This window comes from Macaca mulatta, chromosome 17 (genome assembly GCF_049350105.2).
Source record: "Macaca mulatta isolate MMU2019108-1 chromosome 17, T2T-MMU8v2.0, whole genome shotgun sequence".
Classification (NCBI taxonomy): Eukaryota; Metazoa; Chordata; class Mammalia; order Primates; family Cercopithecidae; genus Macaca; species Macaca mulatta.
In genome coordinates, this window is record NC_133422.1 from 39,744,257 (window position 1) to 39,764,713 (window position 20,457).

The 20,457-nt window shown below is 41.3% G+C and overlaps 1 pseudogene; it reads left to right on the forward strand.

The window, feature by feature from the left end:
• The first annotated feature begins 1,624 nt into the window (after positions 1-1,624).
• LOC106994290 (TAR DNA-binding protein 43 pseudogene) lies at positions 1,625-2,861 on the forward strand (annotated as a pseudogene).
• Positions 2,862-20,457: the final 17,596 nt, after the last annotated feature.

The window sequence follows — 20,457 nt, forward strand, 5'->3', positions numbered from 1 at the left end:
CTGGGGTATGAGATACTCAGATATCTGGTTAAACATGATTTCTTGGCATGTCTGTGAGGGTGTTTCTGGAGGAAATCAGCATTGGAATTGGTGGACTAAGCAAAGCAGGTTGTTCTTCCCAATGTGAGTGGGCATTATCTAACCTGTTGAGGGCCCAAATAGAACAAAAAGGTGAAGTGAGGTTGAATTCTTTATCTGTACCTGACTACTTAAGCTGAGGCATAGATCTTCTCCTGCCCTTAAACTAGGACTTAACCCATTAATGCTCTCAGTTCTTAGGCCTTTGGGCTCACAGTGGGATTGATGTCACCAGCTTTCCTGGGTCTTTAGCTTGCACGTAGCAGAGGGCATGAAGAAACTGAGGCCCAGAGGTGTGAAGTGAGATGCTATTAGTCACAGATAGGCTCTAAATTCTTACCCCAATACTTTCTACCACAGTCCACCATTTCACAAAGAAGACTGCTTGGATTATCTGGAATTTCACTCCCCATCTTATTTCTAATTATTTTAGACCAGATTTTCCCTGAGAGAATGAGTTCCTAATGGGAACCCAACACTAGTTAGAGCAAGTCTGTTCTGTCAAGGACTCTAAGAGACTCTTTCCTTCTGGCGTCTTTCTTCTAGACTCAGTTAACCAAGAGAAGGAACTCAAGGTGTACATTTGTCTTGAAAGCGAGGCCTTATAGCATCAACTAGGGGAAAGCACTAAGAGTAAGTCTAAGGCTGACTTTCTTCGCTCAGGCTCTCAGGGTGGCAGTTTTTCTGGATCCACCTGGATTCCTCATGTCGCTGTTACCAGGCACATCCACGCCAACCTCCAGGTGTCTCGTTTCCACCAAAAAGGTGGTGCTATTTAGACAGGACTTTCCTCAGGAATGCCATGATTATTGTGAATCTGTATAATTTCACCTTTTGTCAGTTATGAGACAGGAGGCGGCCTCCATCAGATGATAAGGGTGCCTGAGTTACTTTCTCAGCCTTACAGGCAGCTCCATAAGTGACCATCCCGCTCCTCTTTGTTGGTTCTGTGAAAAGAACTCAGATTATGTCAATTAACAAGACATTTATGGTGAAAAAAACATATGGGAATGAGGAGAGCGAGTGCCTCAGGGTATTAGAAAAAGGCCTACCTCAAGGCCTCACGGAGAAGGTCTGTATTCTGGTATTTTGTGATTAACATGACTTAACTTCTCTCTCCTGTTTCTGAGGAATTTCCTTCTACATGTGTGCTTTATGCTTTATGACTATGGCATTATTAGAGTGTCTGCTCATTTGTAACCTTTACTGCCTAATGGCCTCTGCAAATGGCCTTCTCTGCGAGTCCTTTCACCTTCAACCCCTCTGCTAATTGCTCAACTCTGTTTTTTATTTCACTTTCAAATTCCTGAGAGAAAAATCTCATTGCCCTGCCTAATCAACATCATCCCTTGCTAGACAAAGCTGTTCTGTCAAACCACCTAATAAACCTCTGGATAGCCTGTATATTGGCTGGCCTTTTATCACTTGGTCTAGGAAATGTGTTATATAAAATGTTATATAAAACGCTTCAAAGTGGGGGCAAAACGGTCGCTGCCTTGGTGTCCCTGTCGAGCTTCCCAGCAGTGGCCTAGCAGAAAAGTAAAAGATATCTGAATATATTCGGGTAACCAAAGATGAGAACGGTTGAGCCCGTTGAAATACCATTGGAAGACGATGGGACAGTGCTGCTGTCCACGGTTACAGCCCAGTTTCCAGGGGCATGTGGGCTTCGCGACAGGAATCCAGTGTCTCAATGTATGAGAGGTGTCCGGCTGGTGGAAGGAATTCTTCATGCCCCCGATGCTGGCTGGGGAAATCTGGTGTATGTTGTCAACTATCCTAAAGATAACAAAAGAAGCATGGATGAGACAGATGCTTCATCAGTAGTGAACGTGAAAAGAGCAGTCCAGAAAACATCCGATTTAATAGTGTTGGGTCTCCCGTGGACAACAACTGAGCAGGACCTGGAAGAATATTTTAGTACCTTTGGAGAAGCTCTTATGGTGCAGATCAAGAAAGATACTAAGACTGGTCATTCAAAGGGGTTTGGCTTCGTTTGTTTTATGGCATATGAAACGCAGGTGAAAGTAATGTCACAGCAGCATATGATAGATGAACAATGGTGTGACCGTAAGCTTCCCAATTCTAAGCAAAGCCCAGATAAGCCTTTGAGAAGCAGAAAAGTGTTTGTGGGGCACTGAACAGAGGACATGAATGAGGATGAGCTGTGGCAGTTCTGTCAGTACGGGGAAGTGGTGGATGTCTTCATCCTCAAGCCGTTCAGGGTCTTTGCCTGTGTTACATTTGCAGATGATCAGGTGCTACCGTCTTTGTGTGGAGAGGACTTATCATTAAAGGAATCAGCATTCATATATCCTATGCTGAACCTAAGCACAATAGTAATAGAAAGAAAGAAGTGGAAGATTTGGCGGTAATCCAGGTGGCTTTGGGAATCTGGTGGATTTGGTAATAGTAGAGGGGGTGGAGCTGGTTTGGGAAACAATCAAGGTAGTAATATAGGTGGTGGGATAAACTTTGGTGCATTCAGCGTTAATCCAACCATGATGGCTGCAGCCCAGGCAGTGCTACAGAGCAGTTGGGGTATGATGGGCATGTTAGCCAGCCAGCAGAACCAGTCACGCCCATCGGGTAATAACCAAAGCCAAAGCAACACGCAGAGGGAGCCAAACCAGGCCTTCGGTTCTGGAAATAACTCTTATAGTGGTTCTAATTCTGGTGCAGCAATTGGTTGGGGATCAGCATCAAATGCAGCATCGGGCAGTGGTTTTAATGGAGGCTTTGGCTCAAGCATGGATTCTAAGTCTTCTGGCTGGGGATTGTAGACAGTGGGGTTGTGGTTGGTTAGTATAGAATGGTGGGAAATTCAAAATTTTCTAAACTCATGAGAAGTATATTGTAAAATACATGTGTACTAAGAATTTTCAAAATTGGTTTGTTCAGTGTGGAGTATAGTCAGCAATAAGGAGATACACCTAATGTAAATGACAAGTTAATGAGTACAGCACACCAACATGGCACATGTATACATATGTAACAAACCTGCATGTTGTGCACATGTACCCTAAAACTTAAAGTATATATATATATATATATATATGTGTGTGTGTATATATATATGTGTATATATGTGTATATATATACATATAATATATATATGTATATATATACATATATATGAAGAGCTAAAGGAAATTTATAAGTTTTGTTACACGAGCTGGGCAAGGTGGCTCACACCTGTAATCCTAGAACTTTTGCTGAGGTAGGTGGATCACGAGGTCAGGAGTTCAAGACCAGCCTGGCCAAGATGGTGAAACCCCGTCTCTACTAAAAATACAAAAATTAATTGGGTGCAGTGGCAGACGCCTGCAATTCCGGCTACTCGGTAGGCTGAGACAGGAGAAGCGCTTGAACGTGGGGGGCGGAGGTTGCAGTGAGCCGAGATCGTGCCACTGCATTCCAGTCTGGGTGACAGAGTGAGACTCCATCTCAAAAAATAAAAAAATATATAAATAAATAAAAATAAGTTTTGTTACATGGAAGGTTGAAATATTGAGTGGTTGAAAGTGAGCTGCTATTTGCCTTATTGGTAAATTAACACACAATTGATATCAAAGTGTTTCTCCTGTAATATTTTATCCCTGGACTTGTCAAATGAATTCTTTGCATGTTCAAAATGGAAACCATGGACTAGAACTACATTCTTTACTCCTTGTTTTAATTTGAACCCCACCATATGGATTTTTTTTCCTTAAGAAAATCTCCTTTTGGGTTTGGTTCTTTTGTTTTGTTTTTTAACACTTGTCTCCCCTCATAAACAAAAGCACAATATGAAGCTTTCATTTAATCTCTGCAGTTCATCTCATTTCAAATGTTTATGGAACAGGCACTTCATTGAAAGTAGTGCTGTAAATATTCTGCCATAGGAATACTTCTGTCTACATGCTTTCTCATTCAAGAATTTGTCATCATGCATCACAGGCCATGTCTTTGGCGATGAGTGTCTCTTTTTTATCTGCTGTTCTTTGTTTCAGGGAGTCATATCAATGCTATGAACGCAAGGCTGTGATATGGAACCAGAAGCCTGTTTGAACTTTTGAAACCTTGTGTGGGATTGATGGTGGTGCTGAGGCAGGAAAGGCTAGTATGAGTGAGAAAAGGAGAGAGCATGTGCAGAGACTTGGTGGTCCCTATGGATGTTTTTTAATTTGGCGAGCTATGTCTCTCAATCCTGTGGCTTTGGTGAGAGAGTGTGCAGAGAGCAATTACAGCAAATAATGTGCAAATGTTTTTTGCATTCAAAGGATATCCACATCTGTTGGAAGACTTTAAGTGAGTTTTTGTTCTTAGATAACCCGTATTAGTTGAATGTGTTAAGTGAAATGATACTTGTATTCCCCTTACCCCTTTTTCAACTGCTGTGAATGCTGTATGTTGTGTGTTCTCTTCTGTTACTGATATGAAGTGTGGTAATGTGAACTGAAGCTGATGAGTTGAGAACATGGACTGAGCTTGTAATGTGCTTTGCAGGAGTACTTGGAAGCAGCGTTCACAGTGAACTCAGATGTCTCAAAGAAGGGTGGAAGTTCTAATGTCTGTTAGCTACCCATAAGAATGCTGTTTGCTGTGGTTCTGTGTCCTGTGCTTGGATGCTTTTTATAAGAGTTGTCAATGTTGGAAATTCTTAAATAAAACTGATTTAAATAAAAAAACAAAACAAAACAAAAACGCTTAAGAGACTGTCTAAATTTGCTTTCCTTGACCAGTGGCTATGGATGGGGGATTCCTAGGAGAGTCAATAAACTTCAGCCTAACTGACTCCATACCCCAGAAGGAAGTTTGAATATGGTGATGCTATTTCCTCTCTCCTTGTGAGACTTCACTGTCAGCACCTCACGTTCATGCATGAAATGAAGTGACTCCATAGCTTCCAGGCAAATAATAAACCAGGCTGCTCTTTCTGATTTCCCCAGAAGGTTCCAGATCCCTGTTGAAAGAAACATTGGTAGCCTAAAGATGGAGAGCAAGTTTAGATTCCTGTGTGATCAAATTTATTCCATACGGTAATTTAGACAACAGAGAACACTGGACTGTGGGCCCTTTTGAACCAAACCTTAAATGCACTTTGAAATGTGATTTAGTTTCAGAAAAAGTGATTATTGGCTAAAAATCCAACCTTGTGATGATTTGGATATTGTGAATGATGCAGCTGTGCTTTGGCCGTCTTTATGGACGAAGGTGCTCCTGAGTTATGGATGATTCATTCCTCACTGTACAAAGCATTTGGCATCACTAAATGAAGTTGAAATTGGAGAGACACTATACATTACACATGGAAAAAATTTGCATTTTAACATCTCCAGAATGCTATTAAATATCTCAGAAAGATCCATAAAGGAAAGTGTGTCCTAGAGCTTGAAATAGAAAGTGATTGGAAAAGGTAGAAATAGAGTTCCTATTTTTCAGAAAGGAGCCATATCATCCCATAAATCTTTGAAAAGAAGTTTTCTTGGGCTCTGCTCTAAGCATTCAAATGCTTCCCAGGAGCACCTTGACCTTAAATTAACATTTATAGAGTTTAGCTGACATCAAGCTTTGCAGTTTAATGGAAGGCTTAAAGTTGAAGAAGGTAAGTAGTCTAAATTGGTAGTGTATATTAAGTCCTGAATAAGGATGCATTTCCACAACTACCACCATTTTCATTTATTTCCCCCTCTAGAACAATAATAACAATTGGTAAAATATATGAAATGCATTTTCATTCATGAATAATACATTTTTATATGTTAACCTCATGGAAACAGGAGCAGTTCAACAGTAACAGCAGCATTAATGCTGTCGTCTTAAGAAAGGGTATATAGGTGGCAATGTTTGCACTATATGGCCTTGATAGTGTTGTTTTCTGTAGAACCTGTGATTTAAATGTGGGTTGTAAGAAATATTAACCAAGTGTTAAAATAATAAAGCAGCACCTTTAAACAGGCAGAAAAGAAGAAAATATACAGTGTTGCCTACAGATTCTATTACAGATCAAATGAAAATGAGGTAAGTTCCATTCTGCTTAAACCAGGAGTGTATTCTAAGTAGAATATAAATGTCTGGGGAGTAATATATAAAGCATGAAGATGGTTTTTTAATACTGCTAATGAGTTGCCCCTTGGTTGTATTACAGATAAAAACAGGTTTCCAATATACATACACATTTCTACGCTGCATAAAGCCTGATTTATAAACGTCCAGCATTAGCGCACAAAGGAAAAGTCCATTTCTCCAGGTGTTTAGTCTGTCAGAATGACAGTGACTTGGCCTCAAGGAAAGATGTTTTCAAAACAGGAGTCAACTAGGAGAGTTAATTCTACTCTCAGATCTAGGCAGAAAGGATCCAACTCTGGGCCCTGGGTTGGGCTGGGAGCAGGGTAGCAGGGACCCGATCCTGTCCTCCTCTCCCCATGTGTGTTGGAGCAACTTCCTCAAAAGTTTCTAAGCCCTCCTTATGTGGCTGAGACCAGCCAGAGCAGCAGTGCCATCCCAGCGGATGCCCTGAGCTGGACCAACACCTGTGGGGGCCCTGGACCCCATGGCTACCCATTAGGGTACTCTCCAATCCTCTCTCCCCACGCCCAAAGTGTGAAGTCACCCAGATTCCCTTAGGAATCCCAGTACTTGAATCTGTGGAGCTGTCCTAGGGTCCTGTAGCCAGTTGCCAGTTCCCAGAGGACAGCTTGGTGAGCAAGTGATTCTTGCTGGAGGCTCAGGATTTCTTTTGCTGGATTGCGTGAGATGAACCATCAGAATGCGGCTAACAAGCTGATTTGGGGTGACTCAAACTGTTCATGTGGACAGTAGCTCTTTAAAAATATATTAACAGTCTGGGCGTGATGGCTCATGCCTGTAATCCCAGCACATTGGGAGGCTGAGGCAGGTGGATCACTTAAGGTCAGGAGTTTGAAACCAGCCTGGCCAGCATGGTGAAACCTCTTCTTTACTAAAAATACCAAAATTAGCCGGGCACAGTGTTGCACACCTGTAATCCCAGCTACTCAGGAGGCTGAGGCACAAAAATTGCTTGAACCTGGCAGGGTGGAGGTTTCAGTGAGCCGAGATCACATCATTGCACTCCAGCCTGGGCAAGAGAGCAAAACTCCATCTCAAAAAGTAATAATAATAGGTAAAAATATGTTTACCTTCCTCCTTCCACCCCAAGGTAAGGGTGGCCCTGTAGTTAGTTACAGTAAGCAATAAAGATTACAATCTAGGCAGATTAAAGTAAGACAAGAAAGTTTCCCTTTCTTCAAAGTTGATGACATACATATCACTTATATGAGAGCCAGGAAATAAATTAGTTTTTTATTAGTGGAATGTCTGGGAAAATGAAGTGCTTCATAAGTAAAAGAAGGCTGGGTGTGGTGGCTCATGCCTATAATCCCAGCACTTTGGGAGGCTGAAGCAGGAGAATTGCTTGAGTTCAGGAGTTTGAGACCAGCCTGGGCAACAGAGTGAGACCTTTGTACAAAAAATAAGCAAAATTAGCTGATTGTGGTAGTGTGCACCTATAGTCCCAGCTACTAGGGAGGCTGAGGCAGGAGGATCACTTAAGCCTGGGAGGTCAAGGCTGCAGTGAGCCGAGACTGTGCCACTGCACTCCAGCCTGGGCAACAGAATGAGGCCCTCTCTCAAAAACAAAAACAAAAGCAGCAGCAGCAGCAGCAGCATGAGGAGGAGGAGCAAGAAGAAGAAAAAGACAAGGAAGAGGAGAGGAGGAAAGGAAGGAAGGAAGGAGGAAGAAGAAGAAGAAAGAAAGAAAAATAAAATATAAACTAGGACGTATTGACAGGTACTTCCTTATGAAAATATTTATTGTAGCAGAGAAGGCCAAATATCTTTTCTAGAAGACTTCCTTGCTTAAACTCCGTTTTGGACCTATTGGACTCCTCTTGGACACTGCCTCATACCATTTTAATCTTGCTTCCTGTTGTAGTTGCAGCTACTATAAACAAGCTTGCACAAGCTTTGGCCCATTTTATGCTGAAAGCACTGCTTCTCTCATCACCTGCCCTGTGCTCTTCATGCTGTGGTATGGGACCCCTATGACTCTGGAAGTGGGTGCCAATGGGCAGTGCTAAACCCCCAAAGGAGATCCAAGGGACATCCTAGAGCCAATGGATAAATACTTTTCCCCATGATCCTTTGGGAGGACTATCTATTTGGCCACCCAAGCTACCAGCATGGTAGAGCCCCAGTAAACTCACAGAGGTGACCAACTCAAGAATGTATCCTTGATTTGGCTTTTCCTTCTTCCTTGTTTCATAATCCTTAATCCTTCACTCCTCTTCCCTGGGATTCCTTTCCAAAATAAACTACATGTACAAAAGCCTGAATCTCAGGCTTTGTTTTCCCAGGGGGAAGTCAGGCTAAGAGAGCAGACTCATACCACAGGTCACAGTAATCATTCCCCTGATTTCAAATGGCCTCTCCATGAATTATCTATCACTTAAGCATGTCTCAGTGCATCACAAAGAGCCCTCCATATGTACATGTATTTATAAAGTTTATCACGCCGCAGTAAAGACACACATGATTATCCCATCACTTCCTGCTAAAGACTATAAAGCAGGGCCCATATCTCATGTTCCCTTGGTTTTCCCTATTAGCATCCAGGATGTTGTTCCAAATTCACTGGATAATTCATGGTGTTGTGCCACTGGTAACCTGCAGACAGTGGCTGTATAAATATCTCTATTAACTGTAGATCTCACTCAATACAATCACATGAGTGAGGGTAAGGAAAATATTTTCCTCTAACATGAATATTATGAACAACAAGGTACTATATAAGATATGTAACTGGCTTTATAAAGATACAGACATTCATTTATCTTCCCCTTACCTACCAAATGTCATTGAAATTGGCATAAAATCATTAACTGCTGTGTTTGTGTAGAATAAAATGATTGTCAGAAGATTCAGAAATTGTCATCATTCCTAAGATTCTGTTTTTTAGGGAAAACATTCACAGTTATGCAGGGTATAATTTCGATGACTGAAGCCAGGCTGCCAAAATAGTCAAGTTTCTTTAAGATTTAAGAACATCCAGGATCCACAGAAAAAATTGAGACGTGTTTGTTTAAAATGAACAGGCAAATCAAAAGTTATACACAGGCATACAGATATACTCTCACATGATCAACTAGGCCTGCAAGATTTGCAGGTAGCAATTTTCCACAGTCTCAAAGGAAGAGTGGGATGATTAAGTGTTTCTCTTGGACAGGCTTCATTGCTCTTAAAAAGGAGAAAGCTCTAGATAACATCTGGTAGTGATACATTATTGAAATACATTCTGGACAGTTCTTCTTTTGGTCAAACAGCTGGAATCCTTTTTTTTTTTAAATAACATTTTGATCTGCTTAATCTTCAACTTCCTCCAGTTTGGAAACAAAGAAAGCATGAATGACAAAGAAATGTGCCCTCTTTATAATTACCTATTCTGTTCCAGTCATACAATGCAATGTTCTACACATGTTATTCATTCCTAGCACAGTCACAGAGAAACACACAACTGATAAGTTGTATATGAAAAGATGTAATCAGCACATTTACATGCATTTTATTGCTATATATCTCCTATATTTTTGTTGTTAGTATCCTACATCAGCGAAGTTCTAGTTCAGAAAATAGAAGGAGGATAGATATTTCAAGCAGAAGGACTTCATACAGAGAATTATTTACTCAGGTGTTTGAAGGTTGAAAGAGCAGAAAGGGAATGCTGAGGTAGCCCTGTATTAGTCAGGGGTTCTCCAGGAAAACAATAAGATCTCTCTCTCTCTCTCTCTCTCTCTCTCTCTCTCTCTCTCTCCCCTTCTCTGTCTCTCTCTCTCCCTCCCCCTCCCTCCCTCCCTCCAACCCTCTCCCTCCCTCCATCCCTCTCCCTTCTCCCTCCATCCTTCTCCTGCCTCCCTCAATCCCTCTCCCTCCCACCATCCCTCTACCTCCCTCCATCCCTCTCCCTCCCTCCTTAATTCTCCCTCCCTGTTTCTCCCTCTCTGCCTCTCCCTCTCCCCCTCCTCCCCTCCCTCTCTCCATCTGTCTAGCCTACATAGGTAGATAGATATGGATAGGTACATAGAAAGAGATTTATTATGAGGGATTGGCTCCTGTAATTGTTGGGCCTGAGAAGTTTCATGATCTGCCATCTGCAAGCTGGAGGTCCAGGAAATCTTTTGGTGTGGTCATAGGCCAAATACAAAGACTGAGAAATAGGAATACTGATGTCCACAGGCAGGGAGACAGGCTTATCTCAGCTCAAGAAGAGAAAAAAAAAAAAAGTGCCCTTCTTCAGGCTTTTTCTCCTATTCAGGCCCTTAAGGGATCGAGTGATGCTCACTCACATTGGTGAGGACATCCTTCCTTACTCAGCCATGGAGTCTCTTTCAGAAACACCCTCATAGACACACCCAGAAGGAATATTTTACCAGCTATTTGGGCATGCCTTAGCTCAGTCAGGTTGACACATAAAAGTAACCATCACAAACCCTGATGTTAGTAACTGCTGAGAGCAGGTACTACCCCTAGGCCTAGGGATACAAAAGAGAAGAGAAGAGGAGCTTGGAGGAGGCCTCCACCCCACCCCACTGCTGATGTTGGTCCCTGGGTTGGGGGCATGTCTGCTGCTGGGAGTGCCAAAAGAACTTGGAGGCTGTAGCAGTGGCCGTCCAGAAATTGGAGAACATGACAGAAATATCTTCTCCATTCTTTCCACCTTCCAATCTCCTGTCTGTGCCTTCTGTTAGCCGAAGAGAAGGTAGAAGTCAAGGAAGCCTTGGAAATGTTTTGTAAAATAGCAGGCCCAGCATCACACAGCAGATAATAGAAAAGTGGCTTTAGTGCTGAAAGACAATATGCAAATCATCAATCCATAGCTCTGCAATAATTATTAGTTGATGTGGTACCTTTTTGTCTAAATTTTTGTACAAGCAGGCATGTTTTACTTTTCCTTAAGACTCTTTGAAACCATTTATAGTTGTTTTATACCTTGGGACTTTGTGATCACAAGGGGTACAGAGTAAGCTTAGATCCTATCATTTTTAATACCCCTAAAATAATATTGCAAGGTGAAAATCTTATATTGATGTTTTATTAATTCATATACTCACACATTTTAAATTATGTTCTTATACATTTTTTATTTTGGCATTTGATATTATGATTCAACTGACAGATAAACAATTTTGGAAAGCTAGATGAATTTTCTACTGGCTTCAAATCTAAAGTCCTACAAAACTTCAGGGTAAGTTCAGCTTTCCAAATTCAGTGCCAGAGAATGTGGTTTGAGATCTACTTTCATTAAACATTGTCGCAGCCAATTTTCCACAGAATCACAGTGGGCTTGCATCCTTAATTGGCTTTAAATTAGAAACATGGAACCACTCTTCCTAACCTTTTCAATTTGACACCTAATGGCCTTTCACGAAGATTTCCAGAATATTAATTTCTTTATATATTATATCTTTATACCTGAAGAGGTATTATTTATTGACTGTTACTAAGTCATGCCCAAAGTTAGAAGTAAAAATGCTTTATTCATTGTGAGAGAAGATGGTGAATAGGAAAGATTAAAAACTCAAGAATACTTGAGATCAAACTCAGTTATGACAACCTTGGTTGTCTATGGTATACTTCTGTGCCGTATACTGTTTTTATAGCAGAATTTCTCAATCTTGACAGTGTTAACATTTTAGGCCAGATAATTATTTGTTGTGGGGCGCTGTCTTGTGCATTGTATGATATTTAGTAGCATCCTGACATCTAACCACATGATTCCAGTAGACTCCTTCGATCTGTGACAACAAAAATGTCTTGAGGCATTGCTAAAACTCCCCAGGGGCACAAAAATGACTCCTCCCTCCAGTTGAGAATGTAAGTTTCTTCAGCTAATTTTAATTCCTTCCCATGATGGACCGGGCATGGTGGCTTACGCCTGTAATCCCAGCACTTTGGGAGGCCGAGGCGGGTGGATCACGAGGTCAGGAGATCGAGACCATCCTGGCTAAGACGGTGAAATATCGTCTCTACTAAAAACACAAAAAATTATCCTGGTGTGGTGGCGGGCGCCTGTTGTCCCAGCTACTCGGGAGGCTGAAGCAGGAGAATGGGGTGAACACAGGAGGTGGAGCTTGCTGTGAGCTGAGATTGCGCCACTGGACTCCAGCCTGGGCGAAAGTGCGAGACTCCACCTCAATAATAATAATAATAATTCCTTACCATGATGATGTAAGTATAAGATGAGATGCCTGTATGTATATGTGTGTGTGTGTGTGTGTGTGTGTGTGTGTGTATAGTCCTAGCGTACGCTCAACTCAGCAGATGAGGGCATAACTGGTAAAAATAAGTGGCATAACCCCCTGGAGTAAATTAATTTCTTTTTTTGGCTATAGAAACTTGCTGCTCGAAATGTGGTCTGATTAACATCAACTGGGATCTTTAATCCTGCATTTAAAATTTGGGTATTCTGTTCATCATGAATTTTTTTGGTATTCATTTTGATTTTTCAAAATATTGCATTAAAATATTATTATCTTGATTACTGAATTTCTTGTCACCCCTTAAATTTTGAAGTCCTGGCCATGTTAAAAGCAGAAGGTCAGACTCCAGGCCAGTCTTACTAAATCAGAATTTGCATTTTAGCAAGATCCTCAGGTGATTGAGATGCATTCAAGAAGCACTGCTGAAGTGCTGTGGGGATGGGGTGCAGGGGGAGGCAGGATTGGCGAGGACAGCGTGGGGCACATTTCAGATGTCTGTTCCTCAGGTCTTCCTCATGAGCCTTGTGGAACAGTGGCTACAGAACAAGCTGAAACTACCAGGACAAGCTGCTTTCATGAGGGGTCAGATGGGACATCTTTCTTTTCCGTGCCTCGTTGATAAAGTGTGGCACAAAGTGAGAAAGGGGAGCATTCATCCCCATTCTGTGACAACCGTGGTGAAACTTGCATGAGAAGTCATCAGGGAATGCGACCATCCTCTAAAACGACCAGTTTTCTGCTTTGGAAGCCCTGGGAGACCATGCCTTTGTGAGGAGGGTGCTGGCACCCTCAAGTGGATCCGTGGGCCACGGCAGGAGTGAGGAATAGGAAAGGAGGGCAGTGTGAGACACGTAGAGAAGACAAGACGGGAGAAGTCCTAGCTGCTGTTTCCCATTCAATGCCCCTTTTCATCCAGAAGGAGCCAGAGTCGTCGCCTAGAACCCCCTAACAGCAGTTAAGGTGAGGGTGATATCTCCACAGGGGGAAATGAGGTAGGAATTATAAAGACATTAATTTAGGCACACAGAGAGGAAAAAGGGGTCCTTGGAAAATTTTTCACAGCTCTTGTCTAGCATGAAAGCCCTGACTCTTAGTCCCGGGCCAGCGATCTTTGATGTGCAAATGCAAGTCGTTTAGAAACTGGGTCCACCCAACATGGCAATTCCCACCGTTGTCCTCTTGCCCTTGCCCGCACATGTGCCTGGCAGCATGGCCACCCCCACATATCCCCATGCGTGTGGAACATCATGCTGCCCTGCATTTGCATGTTAAAAGCTAGGGTGGGAGGGCCAGTTTTTTGGCGGGCTACGTGAATTACATGCCTGGTCAAACCAATCCCCTGAGCCCTATGCAAATCAGACACAGCCTCCTCCAGCCATCAAATATAGCTGGCTGGTATTACTTAAGTGTGGGGTTCCATCTCTAGGCTTTGGAGCCCCCCTCCCTCTGTCTCTGTACAGGGGAACTGCTTTCTTTTTTCCCCTCTTCTTGCCTATTAAACCCTCCGCTTCTTAAAACCAAAAAAGAAAAAAAAAGAAAAAAAAAATACAGTCCCTGGGTGGGGTTTTCGGGGGCCAAAGGCCTGCAGTATTCTGGCGAGGGCAGAAGCCAGTGACGCTATCTGTAAATCAGGTAACTGCACTAGAAGCTGTAAACTGGAGAGAGGGAGGACAACTTAGGTGACACAGATTTATTTATTTATTTTTATTTGAAATGTTGACGGTCTCCTCTGCCTCCAGCAATGGCTAGGTAAACAGGGGTGACATGCATGTGGTTAGGCTCCAACAAATACTAATTACATAAATGCATGGATCCTGGGGTTGAACATTTGATTTGGGCCATATTAACACTCTTCTCTACATGCATAAATTATAGACCCAGAAATAGTTATTGCATATTATGCCAACACTAGTTGGTTCTTAAATCTGTTGCATCCCCTAGAACTCAGTTATTTTGAAGAACAGACACATTTTTATGCATACAGAAATTGCATTAGTAATTGATACATCTCGCATGTGTTTGTACTGTCGTGTTAAAAGGTATGTAGAGTTGCTGTTGCATATGCTTTATATGGCTGTATATTATATGCCTAATAACATATAAATTTGCTTAAAATTTTATTACATTTATGTCATTTGGTATATTCCTCTTTAAGGTATACTAAATGTATAATTAATTCCACACAGGAGTCTCTGTGTGTATGTGTGTGTACCCCATTATGTTAAAAATATGTTAAATGTGTGAGTACCGTATAGATGTATTTTTAAAAGGGTTCCTATGCTTAAAAAGTCAAAAACCCTAAATAGTAGATTATACGTTTATACTTCTCTTTCACTGATGAGGACAGTCTCAGAAATTAAAGTTTTGCTCAGATGATTAAAAAATGTGCAGCGTTAAAAGTCGGTATTAGAATTTTGTGCTTCAGACTCTCATGTCCTCGGGCTCAATTCTCTCTGCCACTTTAACTCAGCAGACAAAAAGTAAACTATAAGAAAGCAAACTATTTTAACTATGAAAGGTGACCTAAAGAAAAATCATTTCAAGACCAAGTTGGTTGCAGCAAAATTCATTAGCCTCCTCCAGAATGAAAGCTGGTGTCTGGGTGACATTCCAAGGTTACTAATGCTTGTCAGTCCAACAACTTGCAGACTGTACATGATGGGGAATCTTTGGGGTTTGGCATCAAAGGAGAAAGGATGTAAAAATGGCCCTGATGGATGTTCTGAGGTTGTTTGATCTAAATCCAGAGAAAATAGCAGCTATCACAGCTGATGGAGTACCCGCTATGACTGGGAAGATGAATAGAATGGAGGAAAAAAATTAAAGTCAGAAAAGCTTGTGCCAGACATTTTATCATATCTTTTTATTTTATTTTTTACAAACTAAGCTTGACAACTTGGAGATCCCTTTGTGCAGTTTATAAAATAATGAATTCTAAATGAGGGCCTAGATTCACCAACAGACCAAGCAATTATGTAAACAATTTCTGTTCCCCAATATGGCTCCCTGTCATTGCATTTTCAAGTCAAATCACTTGCACGAGGTGAAACAGTAATATATATAACGCATATCTTTGAAGCATTAGCTATCAGACATGGTGAGATGCCAGTTCCCCGACGTCCCAATGACAAGAAAGGTATCCTGTGTTATGTTTCCATTTAGGATTTACACTCAGAGAAGAGTCAACTGAAAGACAAAAGTGCTGCAGGATAATTTGTATTCTCATATCATTTCTCCTACGTTTGGTGGCATTTATTTTCTGATTTCATTACCATGGCTGTTTCTTACTTTCAGGCCCCTTTTAAACACACACACACACACACGCACACACACACACACACACTTCTTAGAAGTTACAATTAGTCATGTGGTTTCTTACGAGTCTGCTTTGAAAGTGTTTACTCGTGTTAATGCTGGTCCTTTCTATAGCTTACTAGCTCCTGGAGAACGAGTACCAAGTGTATTATGCCCTTTGTGTTCTCCCCCACCCAGTGAGTGTTCAATAAATACCATTGACAGACTGACACATCTCCCTCCTTTTCTTTGTCTCTGACACCTCTGCTTTCTTTCAGAAATGATATTTTTTAAAGTGGCAACGTACCCTACTTTGGACTTAAAAAAAGAAAAAGCTCTTCTTAGCCTCAAACTTTTTCCTTATGTAAGATTTTCAACAATAGACAAAATACAGGTAGAAAGAAACCGATATTCTCCTACCCCTTAACAATAAATTGTGTTTTTAATTGGAGTGTGACAAGTATCTCACAGAATAAAAGCTTTCTCTCCAAGAACAATGTTAGCGTGCACTTCTCCATTGAAGTAGCCATTAAAAAGTAATAATACCTGCTGCCTGTCCTACCCACTCCAACAACTCCTGACTTCAGGGCAGGGTATTAATGGGCAGCCTCCGCTTTATTTTTCTTCTGTCACACGATGGGTCAGAGACAGTGTCTATAGTCAGTGTCTCTGTTGTTCTCTCACAGAACTTAAATAACAGTTTGTTCTCCTTTTGAAACAGAAGCCCAAACCACAATTATTTTTTTAACCTTCCCTTAGGAAAAGTCTTGGTAGTTCACTGATATCCAGAAATATGGACTTTTCAGGAGACATAAAAGTGTCCCCTCCATCAACCTGAGCATTGTTTGATCTCATAGAGGCAAGGTAGCATGCCTTTATTATTGTTTGCTTTCTCTATTAAAGCTATTATGGGTTGTACAGTTGTGGGAGATGATTGTCCCAGGGAGTTTGCCCTCATGTCACATCCTTCCATTTGTGTCAGCCTCCTGGAAAACGTGCAGGTGAGAAAAATCTCAACCTAATGTGGCACCTGCTCTTCACAGTCTGTCTCTACACTCACAGCAATTAGAGGAGGAAGCAGTGCTCTCTTTGGGCCTGTTTCTGTGTCCTGTTTCTTTTCTTCTACAATTCCTATTTTAAAGCCTCTTGAAAGAAAAAGAATATTCAGGAAAAGAGAAGGCCATAAATAAAAGAAGGATTAGCATGACATGCAAATGTTTATGGACATTTCTCCCTTTGTTCACTTGCTCGCAGGTGTCTGCCTGGTTGCTGCTGCTGATACTGTATCTCTAACATCCAAAGCAATGTAACTACTGCAGTTCCCTAACCTATTTCAAGCCCTAGGGAGGCCACCAGGAAAAAACGACCACTGAATGTCTTAGTTTGGGTTTCTCCAGAAGCAGAACCCAAGATAAGGATTCTAGTGCCAATTGTTTACTTAGGAGTTGGTCCTGGGAAATCAGGGGAGATGGTGCCATCTGGCATCAGAGGTCTGGTGCTTTACATAGTTATGGAGGATGTCAGAGACAGGTGTCCAGAGTGGGATGGCTCCATTTCCTCATAGTGCTTGATCTATCTCCCTGGGCCTAGAAGAAGAACAACTTGTGGCAAGACAGTACGAAGAAAGACAGTGGGGGTAAGAGGTGCTGTGACCCCAGCCTATGGCCCAGGGCTCTTCCTCAGGTGGAGAAGGGACCTGGGGAGTGACATCCCTGTTGGGCCCAGGTTCAGCAGGGGAAGGAGCCCAGGTTGTGGTTTCTTCAGTGAAACCAGGACAGACACAGACAAAGGGAGTTATGACAGTTAACTCAAAATCCCCCTTCTCACTTTTTGAACCAAAGAGAGCAAATGGGATGAACTGGGGCCAGGACAACTGTTGAACTCTTAATTTGCTCCCTAAACATGTCCCTAGACTGTTCTAGGGCCAGGAAGACAAAAATAAGAGGCAGTATCCGTAGAATGTATACCATGCCCTGACCTGTGGGGTAGCCACATTTGACACAGGAAGCCGAAGTCAGATAAATAACCAAGGCCACATAGCTGGCAAATAGCAGAGCAGGGATTTAAACTCCTGCCACCAGACTCCAGAGTCTGCACTTGTGACCACTGCACATAGGGCCACAGGGAAATAACATTTATTCACATCTATGCTCATCTTCACTCCTGTCGTTTTCCCAACATGCAGTAAGAAATGATGGTGCAGTGTCTTAGGAACTGCTTAGCTTTCCTCATAGAGATTCTTGGATTTGGACATCATGTCTGGGGCTACCTTCTTTACACACTCTCTATTATTGGTTTCTGTAAGTCAAAACAGGGTTTACTAATGGATGCAGGCCCAGAACAGTATTCTCAGCATATGACAAAGGGCACCGTGCTGACATCGTAAACTCTTCATTGATTCACCTTTCACCTCTTCTATAACTTTGTATTCTTCTTCCCACTTTAACACACCTATGTTCCCCATCCAAATGATACGAGTAAAGCAGAAACTATTCCTCTTTCCAAGACAATGAGTACAATATGTAAGGGAAATCCAGCCAGCATAACTCTTCGATAGTTCTATCTGGAGAATATGCTTGGCATGATAATTATTCAGGTAAGTTTTTCCTCCCAGGAGGACAGGCAGTTATTTTGACAGCTTATTTCACTGTCACAGATAAGTTTACATTGTCAATTAATGGGAATACACCAGGTAATAGTCATGAGCTCTCAGGGGATAGTCTCGAAGCCATTTCCAAATGTCCTTTATGGAAGCATATGGTCATATCCTCCACTTCATCACCAGGTCAATCAGCAGTTGCTCTTTAATATGGTATGTTCTTCATGCACCAGTGCAATTTCCAAGCTCTATCCCATTTGTTTTCCCCCCATGGTGCTTGAAAGTTGCTTAAGCCACTGATTATTGCCTTGCCATGAGCTCTGATCGCTCTTCTGGATAGTAGGCATTCAGATGTCATCTTTAATTTGTGATATTAATATTAAACTCCATCACCGTTCAGTGGTTTTCGTGAAGTATTTACATATAGACTAGCAAAGTGTTTGAGCAGTGCATTGAAAACTGTCCATTCCTAATTGGAACCGTAAAGTTTACCACAGCATCTGCATGATGTGGATATGATTTCTGGTTATAAAGGAGCCTTGGAGGTTTGCTTTCAAAAACAAATGAGATGTGTCTTTGCAGCTTGGTATTTCCTCGCCCATTCTGACTGTTCATGATTGGTGGTGACTGTGCTCTAAGAACTGTTTTTTACAACCTCACACGCTTTTGGGAAAGATTAACTTAAAGAGTTTTTACTGGGAATCACATCTAAAATTAATGAACTAATTAGTTAAGAAATGTATTACTTTATTATGGAAAGAGAAACCTGGCACCCTAATGAGAGGATGAAATGTCCTTTTATTTTATGACATTAGAGGAAGGTGGACTTGTTAAGAACTTTTGGACTGCTACTATCAATTACATGATTTAAAGATCACCTCATCCTGTGAGAAAGATGGATTATCAATCAGTATTTGAGAGGCTCAAGAGGATGAAAGAGAGAAAAAGAGAAAAGAAAAAGGGAACATCTTCCTAGTTGTGTTGTTAGATGACCTTGTGCCCTGGTATGTTTAAACTGCTTACTTCCTAGAACTCTATAAACTTCTGTGTTTTCATTTGCCGGATTAGATTGAAGTGTCAGCCATATTTGATGAATGGCATTGGTAATATATGTTCATGTTCGTCTTTGCTCTTTCTGCTTTTATTTATATAGTCAGTATAATTTATTTCTCCTGAAAAAGCTTTCAGCAAAAAAGACTTTTTAACGTACAAATACTTTTTAACAGGGCCCTGGGGTCTGTGATGATCAAATCACTCATCTTTCCTCCTTCGTTCTAGGTTTTTTTTCCCTCTCTTGCTTACTTTTAAAACTAGAGACTAAAAAAGAACATAGGAAAGCTCAGTGGGCATTGAAGTTAGCACTGTCGGCAAGTCTCCAGCACAGTCTATGCATATATTAGTGGAATGACATGAAGAATTGCATAATTATCTGGATAATTTAATTACAAAATACCAGTCTGCAACCTTTCCTATGCAAACACTGTGTTCACTTATAAAGCAGGCCAAGCATAAGACTGAGAATTTATTGTGGTTCTAGCTGAATAGAGGGAATTTGTTTCTTTCTAAGGTGGTATTGAGAAGGAATCTGTGGTGATCTTGAGGTAAAAATGGAGCACCTTGTTAACTGTGTAACCAGTTACTCACTCTGGTTTTTTTTACTTGAATCAAAATATCCTGTTTACGTTAATAGGCATGCCTACCTGTTTCAAAGCTCTTAGAGGGGTAATAGGAAAAAAGCGAGGTGGATAAAGATTCGAGGACTGAAATCATAGTCAGCCCAGTTCAAGTCTGAAAACTACAAAACGGGAGGTAGAGAATATAATAAACACAAGGCTATAATATAATAAACACAAGGCTGAATTTTGGGGAGTGCCTTGTTTGTTCTTTCCTTTCTTTCTTCCTTTAAAAAAAATACAAATGGCCCAGGCTTACTATGGTTTGCCTTACTATTTTGTAACTTTACAGTGGTGCAAAAGTAATACATATTTAGTAGAAACCATACTTTGAGTACCCATACAACCATTCTAATTTTCACTTTCAGTATTTAATAAATTACATGAGCTAGTCAACACTTTAGTATAAAATCGGCTTTGTGTTGGATGATTTTGTCCAACTGTAGGCTAATGTAAGTTAAACACGTTAAAGGCAGGCCAGGCTGCATTTTTGACTTAATTTTTTTTTCAGCTTATGATGGGTTTATTGGGACGTAACCCCATCATAAGTCAAGGA